The sequence below is a fragment of the Microtus oregoni genome, unplaced genomic scaffold (genome assembly GCF_018167655.1).
Source record: "Microtus oregoni isolate MIOR12 unplaced genomic scaffold, Mior012 000047F_ref0000412, whole genome shotgun sequence".
Taxonomy (NCBI): Eukaryota; Metazoa; Chordata; class Mammalia; order Rodentia; family Cricetidae; genus Microtus; species Microtus oregoni.
This window is the reverse complement of record NW_024543221.1, coordinates 4,241,613-4,264,006: the sequence shown is the minus strand read 5'-3', so window position 1 is coordinate 4,264,006 and position 22,394 is coordinate 4,241,613.

Here is a 22,394-nt window from a genome sequence, read left to right as displayed (position 1 = left end):
AAAGTTCCACAGCACAGCGTTGGGAGGCACTGGGACAGAAGCCAGCCGGGACCCCACAGAGCCCTGACCTTGGCAGGTTGTATGTGGCCACAGAAATGTGGCAAGGGAGCTGCTAAGATGCTGAGTGATTCCTTTGACAGCTGTCTGTCTGTTCTCAGGAGCCAGCAAGCCCTGAACCAGGGGGCCACCTGAGCTGGGAGAGTCGCTCCCAGTCCCTGCCCATGGTGAAAGGCAGGCCAGCTTTGCCCTTCCTCGGCCTGGCACAGGTTGCAGTCTCGGAAGTGCCTCTGGGTGGGGCCATGAGGCTACAAAAGAAACTACTGACTAGGCTGTTGCCTTGCTGGGGCTGCGGAGAAAACCCAGCTCTGTCCTTTGCTCCAGAGGGAACCCTGTGGACTGCTGATTAGTGGAAGAGGGATGAGGTGTGTGTGTGTGTGTGTGTGTGTGTGTGTGTGTGTGTGTGTGTATGTGTTGGTGTTTGATGAGAGATTTCTTCCCCCTGAGCTACTTGCTGAGACAGAGCAGAGATCCAAGACCAGCAGAGGCTGCTTGCTGTCGCGATGGGAGGTGGTTGGAAGCTGGGGCGTGGCTGGGACTGAGACAGAGCAGAGCCTGAGAGATGAGGGAGCAGTCACGGATGATGCTGAGCTCATCCCTGGTGGAAAAAGCTCCCAGGGGCTGGAGGAAAAAGCCAGAAAGTTCATTACATTTGTCAGTTAAGGAAATGTTTGTCTTCCACAGAGCGGCTCTGGGGTGGAACATCTAAGGAGAAAATTAGCAGCTTAAAGAGATAGCCTGGGGTGCTGGGGACAAGGCCACAAGCAGAGGTAAAAGTGGAAGTAGAGGTGTGTCCCCACCATCACATAAACACACTGACACCAAGGGAGTGAGACTCTCTCCGCCCCTAAAGGGGCCAGTGCTTCCTGTGAGGAAAGTGAAGAGTAATGGGAGAGAAAGAAAAGCTCCTGGAATAGATTCAACCTGATGTCCTCCCAGCAGGACCCAGCACCCTGGCGGAAAAGAAAGCAGAATAGATTCCAACATTCCGAAAGGGATGGTCTGCAAACCCTATACCTGCTCCCACGGAGCCAGTCAGCTAACAGCTTCCTTATTTGTCTCAGAAATAAAACTTCAGGGTTCTGAAGTGCTTTTTAAAAATGATACATGGGGCTGGAGAGATGGCACAATGGTTAAGAGCACCGACTGCTCTTCCAGAGGACCCAGGTTCAAGTCTCAGCACCCATATTGCAGCTAAGTGTAGGACCCAGCCATGACAAGCTCAATAGAGGCCTGAGTCTCAATAGTTTACACTGGTTCCAAGAAAGACCATAAACTAAGACCACCCAGGCACTACCCAGGAACAGACCATCCAAAGGAAATTTCTAACGTTCCAACCATTGTAGACAAGATCACCTACCAAGTCACAAGCATCGCTTTTCACCAGGACACCCCTAGACAAGTGTCAGCCAATCAGGGGTCCTGAACCTTAGAAATCCCTCACCCCTACCTTTGCTACTACAAAAACCCAACCCCAGCTGAGCTGGGGGCTCTCCTATCATTCTAATACATTGGACACACGGGAAGTCCAAGTTTGCAAACTTGTGTAGAATAAAGGCTCTTTGCTTTTACATACAGGACTTGGTCTCCTTAGTTTTTTGGGGGGATTCTGTGATCTGGGCATAACACTAACAACTGTAAGTCCAAGATCTGGCACCTTCACACACAGACACACACACACACACACACACACACACACACACACACACACACACACCAGGTAAAACACCAATGCACATAGAATAAAAGTAAATAAGTTATTTTAAAAATGATATATCAATCCTATTGCTTGTCCCTATCCTTGGGTAAATTTTTTCGTTTTTTAAAAATTCTTTGACAATTTCATACATAATATACTTTAATCATCTTCTCTTCTATTATCCTCTTATTCCTTCTCCTCCCACAAGAACCCTTCTTCCCACCAAGTCCCCCTCTTAAATTCATGCCTGGTACTATTCTCTGCTTGAGACTCGTTGTGTTTAATTAGGGCTGGGGCATGAGCATGGGTGAGGGGTGGTTTACCTGAGTAAGGGCAAATTACTGGTGGCTACAGGGCTGTGACTCCTCCACAGCAACTATGAGGTGCTGGTAACTCCTCAGGGACGGGTGATGATGTGGGAGTCCCCCCTGTATGCTGTAAATACCATTGGTTAATAAAGAAGCTGGCTTGGCCTGATAGGGTAGAGTAGAGCTAGGCTGGACAAACTAAACTGAATGCTGGGAGAAAGGAGGAAGAGGCAGAGAGAAGTCATGGAATTCCACTGTATTAGTCCCAGAGTTTTGAACTCACACCATCAGACTTGGTGGCAATGGTCTTTATGGACTGAGTCATCTCGCTTGTCCCTACCTGTACTTTGTTGTCCATCGTGATACCTGGCTGTAAACTGTCTTATGTGCCTGTGGCTGACCCTGCTATCCTCCCTGAGGGGACTTTTGCTATACCAAACTAGTTTTAAAATGTGCATTGCTTAATGTCTCTTTTGCTTTGGGTTTTTGTGCCTTTGAATCTTATAAAATCTTCCTGCAGCCTCAAGAGTTTTCTAAAGTGTAGCATTTTTCTTTGGCTGGTGCGATTTTGAATTCCTCTGAGATTTTTATGGTTGTGTTTAGGAGGGAGCTAACGGGTTTTCTGGCTCTGTAACCAGGTGTCCGGTGTATTGCGGAACTCTCCCAACATAGGCCACATTTCCATGAGCAGGCGATGGACTCCTGGACTCTACTCTGTCCCCTGGCACTGGGTCTCCCAGACCAGGGTCTGCCAGGTGAGTGAAGCCACAGGACTCTGGTGAAGAGAGAAGATGGCGTTCCTGAGGGAACCCAACACCAGGACCTTGAGGCAGAGGGAGGTCAATCCAGAACTGTACCCAGTCTCCCTGCTTGCCCTCCTGAGCTTTCTAATCATCTTCAGCCCCCTACGAAAGAAAAGGCCGTTTCCAGACTGGTATTTACTCACAGTCTGTGGCATCTTTTCCTGCCTTGAAGCTTTCTTTTTGAATAGATTTAAAACCCTGCGAAACCCATTTCTGTTTTTATTTAGAAATCAGCCCCCTCCCTATTCTTTCTTTGACCATTTTCTACTTTTATTTTAAATGTGGGTTTTTTCGGGGGCGGGGGTTCTCTTTTCCCCCATCTCTGTTGACTCTGTCACCCAGTGTGATTGGTCCACGCACATGACTTCTGCCTGTTTCTCGCCTCCCCCAGTTTCTGTTCTTCTCGCTGTCTGGAGTGCTGGTTTTATGTTACTCACTGCCTCAGCCCCCAGCACTGTGGAAATTGGACTCAGCTCCGGCCACTGAGGGCTAAGCAGATGTCCAGGGGGTGAGTCCTGAGAAGCTGTTTTATTGATGTAAAAAGGGGGTAGGTAAGAGCATCCTGGATGGCGATCTGCCTTATGCCTTCTTATTCTCTTCTTTTTTTTTAAAAAATTATTTATTAAAGATTTCTGTCTCTTCCCCGCCACCGCCTCCCATTTCCCTCCCCCTTCCCCAATCAAGTCCCCCTCCCTCATCAGCCCAAAGAGCAATCAGGGTTCCCTGCCCTGTGGGAAGTCCAAGGACCACCCACCTCCATCCAGGTCTAGTAAGGTGAGCATCCAAACTGCCTAGGCTTCCACAAAGCCAGTATGTGTAGTAGGATCAAAAACCCATTGCCATTGTTCTTGAGTTCTCAGTAGTCCTCATTGTCCGCTATGTTCAGCAAGTCCGGTTTTATCCCAGGCTTTTTCAGACCCAGGCCAGCTGGCCTTGGTGAGTTTCCGATAGAACATCCCCATTGTCTCAGAGGCCTTATCATACAACAAAAGTATATGCTCTACTATGTTCATAGCAGCATTGTTTGTAATAGCCAGAACCTGGAAACAACCTAGATGCCCTTCAATGGAAGAATGGATGAAGAAAGTATGGAATATATACACATTAGAGTACTACTCAACAGTAAAAAACAAGGACTTCTTGAATTTTGCATGCAAATGGATGGAAATAGAAAACACTATCCTGAGTGATGTAAGCCAGACCCCAAAAGAGGAACATGGGATGTACTCATATTTGGTTTCTAGTCATAAACAAAGGACATTGAGTCTTATTCTATTCTTGATGGGACACGAACATGATGTTTGGAGCTGTCAGGGCCTCTCTGTGACTGGGAAGACAAAAAGCTGCCAGCAAAGTGTGCATATGGAGAAGGGAATTACAAGGAGGCTGGAAACTTAGTGACTTCTTTGAGCAGCTGCCCTAGCTTCCTACAGCCTTGTTACATTATTAAAAAAAAATCATTCTCTGACTAAAGCATTATCGTGTTTCTGGGACATAAAGTCAAATGCAACCCTGATCTAATTTCCAAGTGTGTTTCTATGTCAGATGTTCCTGCTCACACCTTGCTCTTCTTCCTCCGTATCCCCAGCTCCCTTCTCCTCCTTCCACCTAACACCCCGATATGCTCCGCTAGTGTTCACCACCCCAAAGTGCTGGTCTTAGCAGATTGCACACACTCTTATCAAACAGATTTATTTATTTATTTAGAAAAAGCCATGATAAGAAGCATCAGTTCGGGTACACAGGAGAGAAATACAGGAAAGGTCCTCGACTATGTGCTGGGCAGGCTTTTGACGCGTCCTCATGAACATGAACTTCGTCTCCTAAACGAGGAACTTCTCAGGCATCCCAGCAGAAAGGGCATCACAGACACACATTACCTCTGGGTTTTTTCTCCAGGTAGCAGATCCTACCTTCAGTTGGTTAGGAGGAATGGAGCCATTTAGATGACCTTGTGACATCCGCTAAACATAAACTGTTTATAACCTCAACTGTCTTTTAAGAAAAATGAGCCCTGCTTGGCTTCTGTTGACACAGGGTCTGGCCAGGCAGTGGGAGCTGGATGGCTCTGCGGAATAATTCTTAGAGAAGAATCTGCTATAACCTCAGTAGAGAAGAAAGACAACGCTCTTTGTTGTCAAGTTTTGCCTCAACACAAGCTGGAGTTATCTGAAAGAAGGGAACCACAATTGAGAAAATGCCTCCACAAGATCTGGCTGTAAGGCATTTTCTTGATTAATGACTGATGGGGAAGGGCCCAGCCCGATCTTGGTGGTGTCGTCCCTGGGAAGATGGTCCTGAGTTCTATAAGAAAGCAGACTAAGCAAGTCATGTGAAGCAAACCAGTAGGCAGCTCCCCTCCATGGCCTCTGCCTCAGTTCCTGCCTTCCGGGTCCTGCCGTGTTTGAGTTCCTACCCTGACTTCCTTCAGTGATTCACTGCAGTGTGGAGTATAAGCCAAATAAACCCTTTCCTTTCCAGGTCACTTCAGTCATGATGTTTCGTCATGGCATAGTAACCCTGGCTAGGACACTTCCCTAATCTTGGGTCAGATCATCCAACCTATAGTGATGAGAATGAACAGGGGGCTTAAGGGAGTCTTGGTGGGGATGTGGTTCTGCCCAACCATGGTGCTTGGCACACCTCTGTCTGCTCGGTCTGGATGTCTGTATCTTTGCAGTTCAGAAGATTCTCCTGTTTATGTCCTGCTTTCTTTCCTCACATCCCCTCTCCTGTTAGTCTCTCCACCCGTGGAACTGGAGTTACAGGCAGTTGTGAGCTGCTATGTGGGTGCTAGGAACTGAGCCCAAGTCCTCTGCAAGAGCAACCTGTGCTCTTAACCACAGAGACATCTCTCCAGCCCTGTTTCTGAGTGTGCTTCATGGCGAGCAGGAACTTGGTGTACCCAGTTTTGGTTCAAGTGTGTTGCTGGAAACACCTGTCCAGCTTAACCAAGGCCCCTCTGTTGTCTTACAGCTCATATACTTAAGATGCTGTATCCTTCTAAGGACAGGAAAGGGTACCCAGGGCATGGAACTGTGGTTCCCACAAAGTTCATCTCTGTTCTACCAGTAGCTGTGGGCAGGTGTCTGCTGTATCTCTCTGGACCTCGGTTTCTTATATTTACAAAGTGAAGTGTTTAATATGGATTGCATATCCCCAATCTACAGGTTTTAAGAGCTCCCAGCTACTGAGGAGGCTGAGCTAGGAGGATCACAAGTTCAAGGCCAGTATGGGCAACTTAGAGGCCCCAGCTTCAGTCTCCAGGGTTACTTTTAAAAAAGGGGAAAGAAGGGTACAGATATAAGCCAAATAGTATTTCAGTGGGTCTAAAAGCTACTCAACTTGAGAACTACTCAAGCTATTTCCTAAAGGCAGCAGAGTCTACTCTCTAGACCAAGATATGGAGCAGATATACTGCACACAGCTAGGGAATGAGGAAGGCCCCAGACACTGGCATTGCAGGCCTCATGGGTTGAGGGCAGTGCCCAGGCTAGTGCAGCTGAGGGACTCCATGACCAGGGGCCACAGACAGGTCCTGGGCTGATCAGCTCTGAATTGAGGTCAAAAGTCCTTCCTCCACACAGGAACCTGATGCCATCGACCTGGTGTGTTCCAGGCAGCATGGAGACAGAGCCTGGGTCTCACAGCCTTGGGCTTTGATTTTCTGAAAGATGTTTCCATTTTCAGAAGCACAAGATAGACAAAGGAGAGCTGCTTGGACGCAAGCGTGCTATGCTCGGGTTGGAGTATGTGAGGGGACCCCAGCCAGCTACACAGCAGGACGGTTTGATACCAAGTATCCGAGTGGACACTAGGAACAACTGGAAGGCTGCAGCCACCTAGGAAGGAAGGAGAGCAGCCTGATGGACACTCACTGTGTCTTCTACAGGGGAATGTGGCGCAGCATGCCTGTCTGTGCTCCATGCTGTGTCTTCTACAGGGGAATGTGGCGCACCACGCCTGTCTGTGCTCCATGCTGTGTCTTCTACAGGGGAATGTGGCGCACCACGCCTGTCTGTGCTCCATGCGCTACCATATAGTTCATGAGCCGGGCAAGGGGCTGGAGATTGAAACACACAGACTCACAAACAGAGACACAGATCACCCTTGATGCCAGAATGCCCCAAAAATGTCCCCTTTATTGTGTCCAGGGGCAGCTTATATAAGGATAGCTACGCCCCAGCCAAACACACCAGAAACCATTCCCCTGACATCAGGAACTCCTGAGGGTCTCGTGCTCAGAGCAGCTGTAGGCACTCAGATCAGGCGAAAACAAGTTGTTTACAAGAAATTCAGGATCTGGGCATTCAGAGCTCCCAACAGGGGAAGCTTCCCACTTTGTTATGAAACAGCAAGAAAACCCTTACCAGATGCTAAAAAATGCAGGCAACATTCTCTTGGATCTCCTGGCCTCAAGAACTATGGGCCAGACAGACTTCTATACTTCCTAAATTGCCAGGTCTCAGGTATTTTGCTATAGCAATGGAAAATGAGTGAAGCCACTCTTTAGGGCCAATAAAAACTATTCTTAGAAACTCCCAGGCAGTTCCCCCAGCCCCTTGAACCTTATTGATCAGAATTGTATCATATCCCATGCCTAAACCAACCACCACTAATGAACATGAATGGTCATGGCTGGCCTAGACCAACTCATGAGGGAGGGATGGGCACCAACATACAAAACAAGAGTTCAGTTAGTGAGGAAGAAACGGTAGGGAAGAGGATAGCTAACTGTTTTCTCCAATAACTAGAATCTCAACTAATTTCCAGTAAACTCAGTTTTGTGGGTTATCCTTTTCTGTGTCCCTATGGCCTGTGTGACAGCGACGCTGGGAGATGGGATCTAGTGGTTACACGTGGGATTCAGGTGACACCTTCCTAGTGTGTGTGTGTGCATGTGTGCACACACGCATGTACATATGTGCGAGAAAAGACACAAACCACAAATCGTAACCATCTTCACTGGCTTTAAGCGTACAGTGCAGCAGTGCTGGTTGCATTTGTGTTGTTGCGAAACAGAGCTCCGAAACTTTCCCATCTTGCAAAACTGAAACTCTGTACTCATTAAACAACCCCCACCCCGTGCCCCAGCTCCCAGGCTCTTGCACCCACTAACCTGTTCGCGGTCTCTACGGTATTGACTACTCTAGCTCCGTCTTATGAGCCGGTTCATGCAGTGTTTGTCACTTTGTCTCTGGCTTATTTAAGTTAGCACAGTGTCCCCAGGGTCCTGTCTGTGTTGCGGAATGTAAAGAGCTTTCCACCCCTGGTAAAAGACTGAGCGATATTTCACTGTGTGCATCTGCTTGTTCCTTATCTAGTCCTCTACTGGCGGGCATTTGGGTTGCATCTACCTTTTGGATGTTGTGAGTTGTGTTTTGTTTTACATTTTTTTTGTTACTTGTTGTATGGGGAGACTGCACATGCCAAGGTGCATGCATGGCCATTACAGGACAACCCATGGAAGTCAGTTCTCTTCTACCTGTGTGTTGCAACCAGCTCTTTTACCTGCTGCTTGAGATATGACGAGCCTTATCTCGAGTGGTTCTGGATGAACACAGTCACCCATATATCTGTTTGAGGGCTTTTGGGACACGCCCCCACCCCAGCAATGCTCATACAATATTCCAACTCTTGACTCTCTGAGGAGCTGTTTCTCGGAAGGACTGCACCACTTTTTATTCCCACCTGCACTCCTGGGGTGTCTGAGTTCTCTACATCCTGGCCAACACTTGTTACCCTGCTTGGTTGACGGGGGCTATTCCAATACGCATGAGTCATGATGACTGTTTTTTGTTTGAGCATCTTTTCGTATGCTTTAAGGCTGTTTGCGCTTCTTTAGAGAACTATCTACTCAAGTCCCTTGTCCTTTTCTCCCTAGTGCACAGCCAGCGAGTTGGCAGCGAAGGTGGTGTCATTGGCCTTGGGATCAGTCAGAGGGTTCAAATTAAAGTTCTGTGTCACGGTGATCAGGGATAAAGGCAGCTCAGCCTGGCCCAGGGCCTTTCCCCCACACACGGCCTTCCTGTCGAGAAAGGCACGAGACAGTCATCTTTCAAGTAGCACTCTGATGCAGAAAGTGCCATCTCTGGGCTGTGAGATTCTTCACTGCCATGCAGCACCACAGTCAGAAATGTTCCTAGCGCTGTGTCCTTGGGGACAAGGTCATCACTAAATTCTCGTCGCTGGGTAGTGAGGCTGTGGTCAGTATGTCTTTGGATAGCATGTCCTGTGGTATCTGCATGACCTTCCTCTCCCACGTGTCCCTCAGGATCTTCCATGTTGACTGTACCCTCTTGGTGTCTGCCGGGGGCAGACTCCATATGTCAGTGTGTTTACCTCACCCCCACCATGTCACTCATGGTGGGCGATGCTTTCAACAGGGCGTCATGCTGCCCATTGTGCACTTCTTGTTGCAGTTTCAAGATTTCTTCTTACACTTAGAGTATGTGGGGGGGTGGGCACAGGGACATGCATGCCACAGTGCATCTGTAGCACTCAGAGGAAGACCTACTTGGGGCAATTGTTTCTCTCCTTCCACTATGGGTCCTGGGGATTGAACTTGGCAAGCCCTTACCCACTGAGCCACCGTCCTGGCTCTCCTGTTGCATTTTTCCCTTCGGAACACAGTTGGTACAGTCCTAAGTGTAATGGTCTGTCCTGTCCCTTTAAGAGACAAGCCCTGCCCAGTCCCTCCCTGATCAACCACCGAGGCAGGCAAATCTTTCTTCCTGCTTGCAGCCAGAGTCCTTTCTTTTCTGCCTCTCTCTCGAAGAAGCAGCTTCTGTCTCTTCCCTCTCCCTACTTCTCCCCTTCCATAATCCACTAAATAAACTTCACTCTGCATGGTGTGCCTATTCATGTCTCTGTCTCTCGCCTGCCAAGTGGCTCCATGCCAGGGACCAGCCATCTTTGGAGACCTGTGGCATGGTCTAGTGGCATACCCATCTGTCTGTCTCTTCTTGTGGGACTGGCTGCCCCATAGAGGTCTCTCACCCACCACGCAGCTCCCTGTCTAGGACTTATGGCCCACTGCAACCACTTGGGGGAACTGCACCATCCCTGCCTGGGACTGGCTGCTCTTGGGACCCACTGCCTGCTGCCTGCCACCACTTCAGGGACCTGCGGCATGGTATCATGACCTGCTGTCCGCTGTAGCTCTTTGGGGATCTCCAGCATTTTACTTAAGCCATAACACTAAGTGTTGTTAATGTCCAGGGATTCTTGGTGTTCATTTGATTTTTCCAAAACAGCTCTGTTGTGAATCCCTGGGAGATAATCAGGGAAAGCAGGGAAGGTGTTGGAGACCTGGCTATGTGGGCAATTCGTAATCCTGACATTGTCATTGCAACTTTTCTTCTATGTGGGGGCCCACAGGTGTGAGTCCTGTCCACCTTGACTCAAGGTCAGAGAGTTTGAGCTTATTTTTACTCTTTCAAAGTTGTTGACAGGTGTGGCTACAAAGGAGATATCCTGACGCAGGGTGTGATTACTTGGTATTTTGGTCATTAAGATGGCTCATAGAGGTGGTTCCAGTTCACCTTGACCAAAGGTCCAAGAATTCAAGCCTATTCCTCCTCCTTTTTTTTTTTTAAAAAAAAAACAAAACATGTTTGACATATTAAGTAGCTGCCTACAGGATACTTGTTCTAGGGTGTCTTCGCTGCATATCCTGCCCAAAACATCAGAAAGCTTAACTCAGGAAATAGTGGCTTGTTGTCTCAAGTATTGAAGCAAATAACTGTTCTGGTTGTCCTTTGTGTCATGTTAAAGCAGACTTTTGCCTTCTTCCCCCACTTTGGATTGGGGTATATAAATGCATGGCAAATAAATGCGGGCACATTCAGTATTCAGTATTCACTGAGTTGCTCTCCTAGTAATATCCTATGTCTCCATATTTCCTTTGTATCTCAATCTTCCTGCCTCTGCCTCCTAAATGCTGGGATTCTATGCATATGCCACCATGCTGGCTCTTACCCAGTTCTTTCTGTCCTGCATCTAAAGTCCATGAAAGAAAAACAATTGGCAGGTTCTACTCTTCATGCTGGAAGCTTCCCCTTGGAGGCAGGCCACCTGGGGTACTGCCCAGCCTCAGCGTGGGTGAGTTGGGCAAAAGGCGGGTTGGGACACAGCAGCTCTTTCCCCAGCTGCAGGTGAGCCTTACTCCTCAGTGGTCTGAGTAGTCTTCCTGCCTGGGGCCCTCTGCTCCAGGCTCATTACTACCTGAGGAATGGATGACCTGATAGGAGAAACCTTAGTCTGCTCAATACCTAGCTTAAACTCTACGGCAATGACTTTCAAAATGTGGTCTAAGGGGTCTGGGAGGCGAAAGGATGCCAGTAATGTCAGGTGGCATTGGATTCCCTTTCTCCTTCTCTCCCAGAGTACACAGGTTTCCCAGAGGCTGTAGAATACAGGATATCATAAGGGACTGAGTGCTGAAAGGAACACAGTTGTCTTCTGGAAGTCTATTCTGTCCTATTAAAAACAATTACATCGACATGGTTCATTGGGGAAAGGCACTTGCTGCCAAGCCTGATGACCTGAGATTGATTCCTGGGTTCCTCATAATGAACACAGAGAACCAACTCATATAAGTTGTTCTCTGACCCTTATACATGTGCCATGACATGTACCTGCATGTGCACACGTTTGTGTGCATACATACACAATAAATAAATGTTAAAAAGAACTTTAGAAAACTTGCAAGAGTGGGGTGGGGGAGATGGCTCACGGCTTACGAGCACTAACTGCTCTTCCAGAGGACTCAGTTTGATTTTGAGCACACACACACACACACACACACACACACACACACACACACAGAGCAGATCATGACTAACTGTCACTCCATTTCTAGAGATCTAATGCCTTTCTTCTTGGACACAAGGCATGCACATAGTGCACAGATACACATTCAGGCAAATGACCCATATACAAAAAATGAAGAAGAAAGAGTGATGCTCTTCCAGAGGACCCAGGACCTGGGTTTGGTTCCCAGCACCCACCTGGCTGCTTACAACCACCTGTTTGAGGGCTGCTGTCCCTAAGAAGGCTGCTGTGCTCATGGTGGCTTTGAAGCTGTCCTTCACTCTTTGAGTCCTTTCTGCTATCTTCACAGTAGCATGCCACAGGAGGGCAGCAGATTCCACTGTGAGCTCCACAGGCCTTCACCCCAGGGGTTCACCAAGTCCTGCTGCCTCCAGCCTCTTCCAGTATCTGGCCCAGGTGCTGGACAAAGCCATAACCCGGGTCCTTGCACGTGGGAGACTTAGCCCTGGTTTCCCACCCATATCCCTGGAGAAGCATCCAAGTATTGGTCCAGGGGTTCAGGCAAGAGCCTCGCTACTTTGCTTGGAATATTTGAAGAAGTCGCCTTAGCTCAGTGTGACAGAGCAGATCCTAGAGCCCCTTTCTAGTCTTAACTTTGACCTGAAGTGTTGGTTCTTGTGAGAATTGTCTCTAGAAGAGCACCTGGACCACGCAGTGTTCAATAACACACAGTTATCACTCTGGGCTAGCGAGTTTCCCATCACAGTGACAGTACCTGAGATCAAGCCTTATTCTGGATTGTGATTTCAGGGGCTTTGGTCCACGATTGCTTCTTTGTTGCTCTGGGGCTTGAGACAGCACAGTATTTCATGGCAGAAAAGTGGGTACTATGGGAGAACCCTATTCACGTCATGGCTGCCAGCAACATGCTCCATCTTCCAGTATTAGAATAGACAGGCCACCACCATGCCATGAGGTGAGCCATCCGAGCAGAAGAATCTACGGTCTGAGACTTGGCAGCAAACATATTTAGAGAGAAGGAATCTTGACCAGTGGTTCTCAGTCTGTGGGTTGTGAGCCCTTTAGGAGTTGAATGGCCCTTCCACGGGGGCGGCATATCAGATGTCCTTATATTACCATCCATAACAGTAGCAAAATTACAGTTATGAAGTAGCAATGAGAATTGTTTTATGTTTGGGGGTCACCACAACATGAAGAACTGGCTTCAAGTGTCACAGCCTTAGGAAGGTGGAGAACCACTACTTTAACACATGGGGCAGTAGACGTGGGAAGGGGAGAGGAGGTGCAGGCATGCTACCTGCCTTTTTTTTCCCCCAGGTTTGGGTGAAGGTAGAAGGAGAGGGAACAGGTGAAATTTTACCTATAACCAGAGCCTCATGTTGACTCCAGAGCAAGTCATGGGACTCTCTAGGAACGGGAAGCAGGGCTTGTCGGCTACTTAAGGCGGTCTTTTAGCTTCCCTTTAGAGACTTCTCCAAACAGCCTTAAAGCAACCCAGTGTGAGTGAGTTAGCTCAAATGCGGGCCAGGAGAAGCAAAGTCACAAGACAAGGGTCCAAGTCCCACCCTGCTCAGTTTGTGGTGCATGCTCTTTCTCCATCACTGTGGTCCAGCCTCCATATGATTTCCCTCCCCTCTGGGTATTCACTGTCAGGGTTGGTCACCCCAATGATACATAGAAATCACTAGTCCTTGCTAATGCAGGCCTGGTGACTAAGATAATCTAGGCTTTGAAGGTCAAGGCAAGGTTGTGGTCCTGCTTCTACCACGCATAAGCTGTGCGGGCTAGGACAAGGGGCCTGACTTCTTTGAGTTTCCAATTCCTCTACTGCCAGAGGCAATCATAATAAAGAGCTGTGAGAATCATACATCAGAAGGCATCTACAGAGATTAAGTCAGTGCTTGGATGGTAGCAAGGGCTCAACAGGCTATGCCCAGCGCTGCATTTGAAATGTACTTCTGTTTTGAGACAGGGTTTCGCGCGCTGCATTTGAAATGTACTTCTGTTTTGAGACAGGGTTTCAAGTCTTGACTGGCCTTGAACTTGCCTCGTTGCTGAGGATGACCTTGAATTTCTTAGCCTTCTAAGTGCTGGGATTACAGGTGTGCACCATCACACCTATTTCTATGCAGTGCTGAGGGACTGAGTCCAGGACTGTTGTGCATGTCAGGTGAGCATTTTACCAGAATTTATCTTCAGATCTAGCTGGAGCTCTCTCTCCAGCCCCGCACTTAGCCATCTTAAAGAATGTACTGTTCTTAAGTATTATCACTATTTTGTACAATAGCTGTCTTGTACAAGTTCGTCCTGTGGGGTTTTGTATCCTTTAGCCCCCCATCTCAGCCCGTGCTAACTACCGCTCTGCTTTCTGCCTCTCTAAATCCAACCTGTTTAGATTCTGCACATAAGCAAGATCATTTGGTGTTTGTCTTTCTGTGCCTGGCTCATTTAACTCAATGTCTCCCAGGTTTAGCTATGTTATAGAAAATTATAGGATTTCTTTCTTACTATGGTTGCTTTTATTTGAGGGCATTGCATTGTATGTATATCCCATATTTTCCTCAGCCATTCATTCACTGATGGGCACTTAGGTTGTCTCCATTTCTTGGCTGCAATGAACATGAGAGACAGCTTTAGGCAGCCAATTCATTTTCTTCAGATATTCTCTGCCAGAGGAGTTTTGAACCTCTCTTTAGAGTTTTCCTTTTTCGTTGATGATATTTCATAAACGTCTTTTGCATATGTCTGTATATGATCCTTACGTGTAAGTGTGGGCACATATCATGGTATGTACATGGAGGTCAGAGAACAATCTTGGCAGTAAGACCTTGCCTATCACCTCGGGTGAGACACAGCCTCACTGTGTGTATGCTAGCTGGCCCACAAGCTTCCAGGGATTCTCCTCTCCCCAGCTTCTGCCAGACCGTAGGAACATTACTTTTACAGACATGCACTGTGCTCAGCTTCATGTGGGCTCTGGGATTTGAACTCAGGTCTTCACACTTGCATGGCAAATGCTTTTATTTACCCGCTGAGCCCTCTCCCCAACCCATTGTAAATAATCTCTTGTGTCATTAAACATCTTTAGAAGTAACTTTGAAGGCTGTATTATAGTTTACTACATCAATGATTAATAATATTCATAACCATTCGTTCACTACTAAACTTTTAGGTAAACATTTTTGCTGTTATGAATAAATACACAATCAACTTTTTTATGCAAAAATAACTTTTTTCCTATTTTGTGGGGGTCCCTGCAAATGGTACAGCAGACAGGAAAAGCTGTGCATGAGAGGCAGAGAGGAAATCTTGTTCAACCTGTCTTAGTTAACAGGCTGGTTCAAACTTCTGGGGTCTGACACCAAGCAGTTTATTTTAGCCATTCTTAAACACAGCACAATTTTGGAAAAATGTTTCCTGATGACAATTAACTCAGTCTTGTGTGTACAACAAAGCTGGAGACATGTTAGCACTGAAACTCTTTGCCAAGTACCTGTGGTTCTTTCATCAAGATGGGTTCTGTTGACTCAGGAACAATGCTCAAGAGAAGGGTCTAGGGAGAATGCCTGAAGCAAATACTGCACGTGGGAGTCAGGATTGGCCTGGCCCTAAGATAACACAGAAATCACTTAGGGTGTTGGAAAGCACAAGTGATATCTTTCATAAGAATGGGTTTTATGGACTGAGAAGCAATGCTCAAGATCTAGGAGGGGATAGTTTAGGATAAACAAACATAATAGTCTGGGGGATTCGGGGGAAGCCTGGCCCTATAGATAGCAAAATATCACCAGGTTGTAAACTACATCTGTTGCCAGCATTCCTGGAAGAAAACATGTAGACATACCTTTCTTTTAAAGAGACAAGCATGTGTGTTTAACTCTCCTGGTTTCCCGAGTGCTGATCCGTGTGTGTAAGGACCTGTATCCTCTACAAAGCTTTAAATTATCTGCATAGGATAAACTTAGTAAGAATATGGATATTGTTAAAGCTAACCCTTTTTAAAAGGGGGAAACAAAGCTCACCTGGATGACATACTGGCTCTTAGTGGTCAGTTTTTGCCCCTCTGAACATTCAGCTCCGTTTATTCAATCATCTCTTTAGGGCACTTCCATGTTAATGTCTAGTTCATTGTCTTTTCGACAATCAAGTTGACAATGCAGGCCTCTTCAGCCTTCTGGCGACATTTCTGTTCACCTCAATTTCTTCAAGGTAACTTACTATGACCCCACTCAGTACCCTTGGGCACACAGGTCAACAGACTGAGGTCTTCTGGACCAGGAAAGTGCTTTCTTATGATCTCTTCAGAACCAAAACTGTTCTTTAACTTTCCTCCCTGGTTATCATGTCTTTCTCCTTAATAAGGGAAACTAAACTGGCCTGCAGGAGACCGCTGGTTATGGCACAAAGTAGTGTCTTCTGCTATCTGGATACATATATTTGGCATCGCCCAGCCTGGATGTGGCTGTGTAATTGCCTTTCAGCCGGTGGAGCAATTCAAACAAGGTAGACACCGCTACCAGGTTTGGCCACTGAACCTCACGTGGAACAATGTAGAACAGAGGTGATGCCCGTGACAGCCTTGGAAGTTAACAAGCGAAGTCCCAATGACTATGCCAGAGCCTTTCTCAGTCAGCGTGGAAGAAGAGCACCCTGATGACCATTCAACTCATGGCTGTGGATTTGATGTGATTTTCCCCAGAGGGTTTTATACTAGAAACTCATCCCTGGTATGGTCATATGGGAAGACTATGAGTTCTTTAAGAGAGAGAGCCTAGGAACAGGTAATTAGGTCATCGAGGGCCCTGTCTACAGAAAGGATTAATACTCATCTTAAGGAACACATTAGTTCTTCCAAGGATGAGTTGTTACGGAAGAACCCCTGCCTGCTCCCTCATCCGTTGGCTTCCTGCTTTGCATTGCAGGCGGCCACTTTTGTGGGTGTCATTGTGATGCCATTCACCAGGAGGCCATCACTGGAGACTGAGTTAATAGGCCATTCAGTCTTGAACTCGTAGACTGGAGAACTGAGTTAAACAAGCGTCTCTTCTTTGAGGAAAGTGTCTTTGGGGCCTTTTGTTATAGGAGCAAAGAGGGACTAGGGCACCACTTGCTTTTGTATTTGATTATGGAACTATTTTTTCTCTGATTCCGAAGGATTATTTGTAATTTACAGCCTTGCTTGGCTCTGTGCGAGCTGCATTTCCTTTTATCTTGACTCACAGGATTAGCTGTGCATCCTACTTCTCCAGGCTTCCAGAGATCCCCCTTCCTTCCCAGTTCTTGGTGCAGAATCGGAGCATTCCAGACTCCCAGGTGATGGTGGCCTCTCCCTTTCACCTTCCCAACGGATTGTCCTGGCTGTAAGAACTGAGCCCAGGAAAATGTGTCTCTTCACTCTCTCTGTTTTCTGAGACGTGAAATTGTCATTTGGTAAGAATGTAGTAGAAAAGCCCCGTAGAAGATGGTTGCCTCGGAATAGTTGAGTTTGACAGAAGAATGGTAGAAGAATAATCGGCTTTCCAGAACAGAAATGTGGAATTCTGGAGGCATGTAAGGGATTGAAGGAAAGAGGAGAGATGGGAAGATGAGAGCAAGCAAGGCTGCTTCTTGATGGGAATCTGCCTGCAAAACATCTTCACAGGGCGGGATAAAGAATGTGGAGGTGTCTAATATCCAACCTGGAGCTGTTGTCTAGACCCCTCTGAAGCACAGTACTGGGTAGGGACAGCGCGCAGTTAGTAAGACAGTCGTATGCCAGCTCAGCAGATTCAGGGAGCAGAGCCAGGGCAGCGATGATGGAAGGCTGTTCCCGCCTTTTGCCTTGGCCTGCCTCCAGGAACTGGCTGGCCTTTGGAGGACTTTAGACACCTGCTGGGAGTCTGAACCAACTTTATTTAGAAGGCTCCAGTTGGCATAGGACATATCACACACACACACACACATCCACTGGTAAAAGAATTCTGCAGATCTCACCAAATTAAGTTAGCAGTGGAGTAAACAGGCTTCTTAAAAACCTCTGAGGTCAAGAGAGTCACACAGTGTACCTCAGGACACAGAATGAATACCGGGCTGTGCCCTGTTCTCAGCCTGGGATGAGGGAACAGCTGCTCTGGTGGGGGCTGGGTGGCTCCTCACCCACTGTCCTCTAACACCGGGCACTCAGCGCAGCCCCTCCCTGCGGCTTCCACAGTGCCCTGTGGGCAAAGCAATGACTGATTCTGTCAGTGCTCCGAGCGCAGAGGAATGCGTGTGGGAGACAGATTCGCACAGTAAGGGGAAACGTAGGAGACGTGAGTTCGTTAAGAAGTTCTTCTGTTGTCATAAAGATTCATTAGCAGATACTCTGTTAATACAAACAGATGCTGTCTATGTACTGTCAGAAGGTTTTCTTCATCCCCAACCAAGATTTAAACTCCAAACCAGAATGAATGAACAAAAATAGGGTGACTGTGGCTCAGGTGCACAGCCGTGGTGGGGCACAGGTGGGCTTCCTGGACCTCTATCTCCTTTCTTCCAGATACAGATCCCTGTTGCTCGGCTGACTGGGGCAAGTGGTTTCCTAAGTTCAGAGCCCAACACAGGCCAACTCTGAGATAAAACGTTGTAAATAGACCTGGAGCCTGACCCAGAGCCAGGCTCAGTGTCCTTGGGCTGGTTGTACTCGGGAGCCCTGTCCCAGGTGGGGGGTGGGGTGAACAACTGGTGTGGAAATTTCCATGAGCTGTCCACCAGCTCTGGGGAAGCTCTGGGGTTCCACATGGCACAGGAGGGGCATGGGTTATGAAAGAGGCAGAAGACATGGTCCCAGCTCAGAAGGAGCAAGGCCCCTGGAGGGAGAACTTGAGAACGCCTGCCAAGAAAGCAAGGGACAAGCAGGTTGCAAAACCTTAGGCCACAATTGTCAATAAGGTCAAGGCATGGAGCCATCATGAAAGAGTCACCCTCACCTTCCCTAGATCAGAACTCCATGTCACGGCCTACAGAAAGTGCTGGAAAAGAAACTGAACACTAAGATAAAAGCTGATCTTATTTCTTTATATACTAATAAAAGTGTCACAAATAGTATAGTAGTGTTTTTCAGAGGAAGAAATTCTTTATATTGTCACTTATTAGAGTTAGTTTAAGGGGACGGAGAGATGGGTCAGGGGTTAAGAGCTCCTGATGTTCTCCTAGAGGACACACACTAGACAGTCTACAGCTTCTTGTCTCTACAGAACCAGGGGATGCATACCCACTTCCGGCCTCGGGTCACCTGCACGAACATGCTCTCTCTCTGTGTCTCTCTCTGTCTCTTTCTCTCTCTGTCTCTGTCTGTTTCTGTCTCTCTGTCTCTGTCTCTCTCTCACATGTGCATGCACACACACACACAAAAGTAAAATCTTTAAGAGGGAATTCATATTAAAATAACAAAAGTATTTAAATACAGAAATCAGCAAAAATCTGTTTTAAAAGGATGAGGGTTTACAATGTACTCGGTGGTTGATCACTCACCTAGAATGTACAAGACCCTGGGTTTGATCCCTGGCACACAGGCACAAGCATGTGCGTATGTGCGCGTGCGCACATGCACACACACACACACACACACACACACACACACATCACCTGGGTTTTCTAGTTCCATATTCCGTCAAATGCTTTAAAGCAGTGGTTCTTCATATGTGGGATTAACCCCTTGGGATCGAACGTCCCTTCCAGATGAATTGCATGTCAGATATCCTGCATATCAGATATTTACATTATGACTCATAATAGTAGCAAACTTATAGTTATGAATTAACAACAAAATAATCGTATGGTTGTGAATTATCACAACTTGAGGAACTGTACTAAGGGTCGCGTCAATAGGAAGGTTGAGAGCCACTACCTTAAAACATACAATTTTGTAAAATCAGATGTTTGCAACCCTTTCAGGAACTGAGGGTGTTTTTCTCGTTTATAAAATTTGGGCTCTGCAAGTGTGAATGCGTGTGTGTAATATGGAAACCCACCAACCTTGCCACAATGCTGTATTCCTCCTGTGGTTTGTAGTTTAGATGTGTGGCCCCTAAGGGTTTACACGTTGAGAGTTTTGGCCCTAGTGTGGCATCTTTACAAAGTGGGGCCTAGTGGGAAGAACTTAGTTCACTGGAGGAACTCCCTACAGGAAGAACTAATGTCTGAGATTTCTTGAGAATGGGTTGTTTTGAGCCTGGTCACTTTCTGTTTGGACCCTGTGCTGGTTGATTTTTGTCAGCTTGATACAACCTAGACTTATCAATTAAGAAATTGCCTCCATGCGTTTGGCCTGTGGGCAAGTCTGTTGGGGTCTTGTCCCAATCATTACCTGATGTAGGATGGTCCAGTCCAGTGCAGGTGATGCATTCCTGGGCAAGCGGTTCAGCCTTGCATGAGAAAGCAGGCCCCACAAGCCATGGGGAGCAAGCCAGTAAGCAGCATTCCTCCATAGTCTCTGCTTCAGTTTCTGTCTCTAGTTTCCTGCCTGAAGCTCCTGTCCTGGCTTCTCTCATGTTTGGACTGTGATCAGGAAATGTGAGCCAAATAAACCCTTTCCTCCTGAAGTTGCTTTCGGCTATGGTGTTTATCACAGCAATAGAAACCCAAGACAGATATGATTTCTTTGTCTCATTTGGTTACACCAAGGTGCAGTCTGCTATTAAACCATCACCAGAGACTGAACCAATGGGGTTACCAGATCTTAGACTCAAACCATATAATTTTTAACGCACTAGTTAAGACCTCTCTACTAAGACAAACCATGAACAGGATCTGTGAGTTCTCACGACTGTAAAGTTAAACATTGAAGTTAGGCTCCTTATATATTCTAATCAGTCTCCTCCTCCATTTCTTTCTGTGTCTTTCCAGCATCCTGAATGACTTGGTGGGTTGATTCCTTTTCAAGCTGGCTAATTGATAATTGCAAGACAGCTCCAAACAGCAACTAGAGCTATAACTACTCTGGAAGGGAGACAGGCTCTAGCTTCCCCTGAGTAGAAAGCTTGAGCTTTGCTCTCATCGGACCAATCATAGTGGGTCTACCACATACTGATGGGTTGAGGTTAAGCACCCGTCATCTCAGCAAGACTTTGGAATTGTCGTCCACTGTGGAAGACTACCCCAGAGTCATCACTCAGACTGAGCAGGGCTTCAGGTGGAGTAGAGACCTTAGATATTCCCAATATAGACCACACATTGGCAATAATTAGAGAAATATTTTTAGTTACAAGGCATTGTGAGGAATATAAAGACAAGCTATTTATAGTCTACTAGGTGCAAAGGACACATTGAAAAATACCCGTGGAAATGCTCAACATCCTTAGTCGTCAGAGAAATGCAAATCAAAACAACTCTGAGATTCCATCTTATACCTGTAAGAATGGCCAAGATCAAAAACACTGATGACAACTTATGCTGGAGAGGTTGTGGGGTAAAGTGAACACTCCTGCATTGCTGGTGGGAATGCAAGCTGGTACAGCCCCTTTGGATATCAGTATGGTGATTTCTCAGAAAATTAGGAAACAACCTTCCTCAAGCCCCAGAAATACTACTACTTTTGGATATATACTCAAAGGATGCTCAATTGTGCCACAAAGACATGTGCTCAGCTATGTTCATAGCAGCATTGTTTGTCATAGCCAGAACCTGGAAACAACCTAAATGCCTCTCCACCGAAGAATGGATAAGGAATATGTGGTACATTTACACAATGGAGTACTACACAGCAGAGAAAAATAATGACATCTTGAAATTTGCAGGCAAATGGATGGAACTAGAAAACATCATATTGAGTGAAGTATCCCAGACACAGAAAGACAATTATCATATGTACTCACTCATAAGTGGTTTTTAAACATAAAGCAAAGAAAACCAACTTACAACTCACAATCCCAGAGAACTTAGACAACAATGAGGACCCTAAGAGAGACATACATGGATCTAATCTACATGGGAAGTAGAAAAAGACAAGATCTTCTGAATAAATTGAGAGCATGGGGACCATGGGACAAGGTTGAAGGGGAGGGGAGAGACAGGGAGGGGAGCAGAGAAAAATGTAGAGCTCAATAAAAATCAATTAAAAAAAAAAGAAAAACACTTGGAAGAATTTTCCCCTCTCAGTGTGGACTGCTACTAGATCTCAAAGCCAGACAAGACAACTGGAATACCAGAGGGATAATGAGGGCTGAGAGGAGGTGGCAGATCCTAGAAAGCACCCATAGGTCTTTGGGGTGAACCTAATGAAGCAGGATTGAAAAGGGGAACAGAGTTACACGCTGTGTGATCTCTTTGATATATGCTGATATTCAGTTTGCAGTATTTAATTGAAAACTTTTGCATCTTTGTTTATCAATGGAAAAAAAAAACTAAGAAAAATACCCACGCTGTGACTACGACGTCAGGGACAATGTGAGGAGGCCAGCAGATGCTGCAACAAAGCAACATGGCAGCAGGCGGCCAGCCTCACTGCGTAGGGGTTCTAAGCAAATAGCACTGGAAATAGGGCCGAGGAAGAGCAGGTCTAGGGGTGTGGGTGAGCAGGAAGGATGGGGTTGGGGTTGAGGCACAAAGTGGAGTCCCCAGTTAGTGGGAGCACAGGTTTAGAAAACTGCTAAGGCAAGAGATGTTACCCAAGTGACTAGGATGACCAAACCGAGGGGAAGGTGACATTTTCTTTGTCTGGCCAGTAAGAATCACAGTACCTCTACTCATGTCCCACCGAGTCCAGGGAGGAGT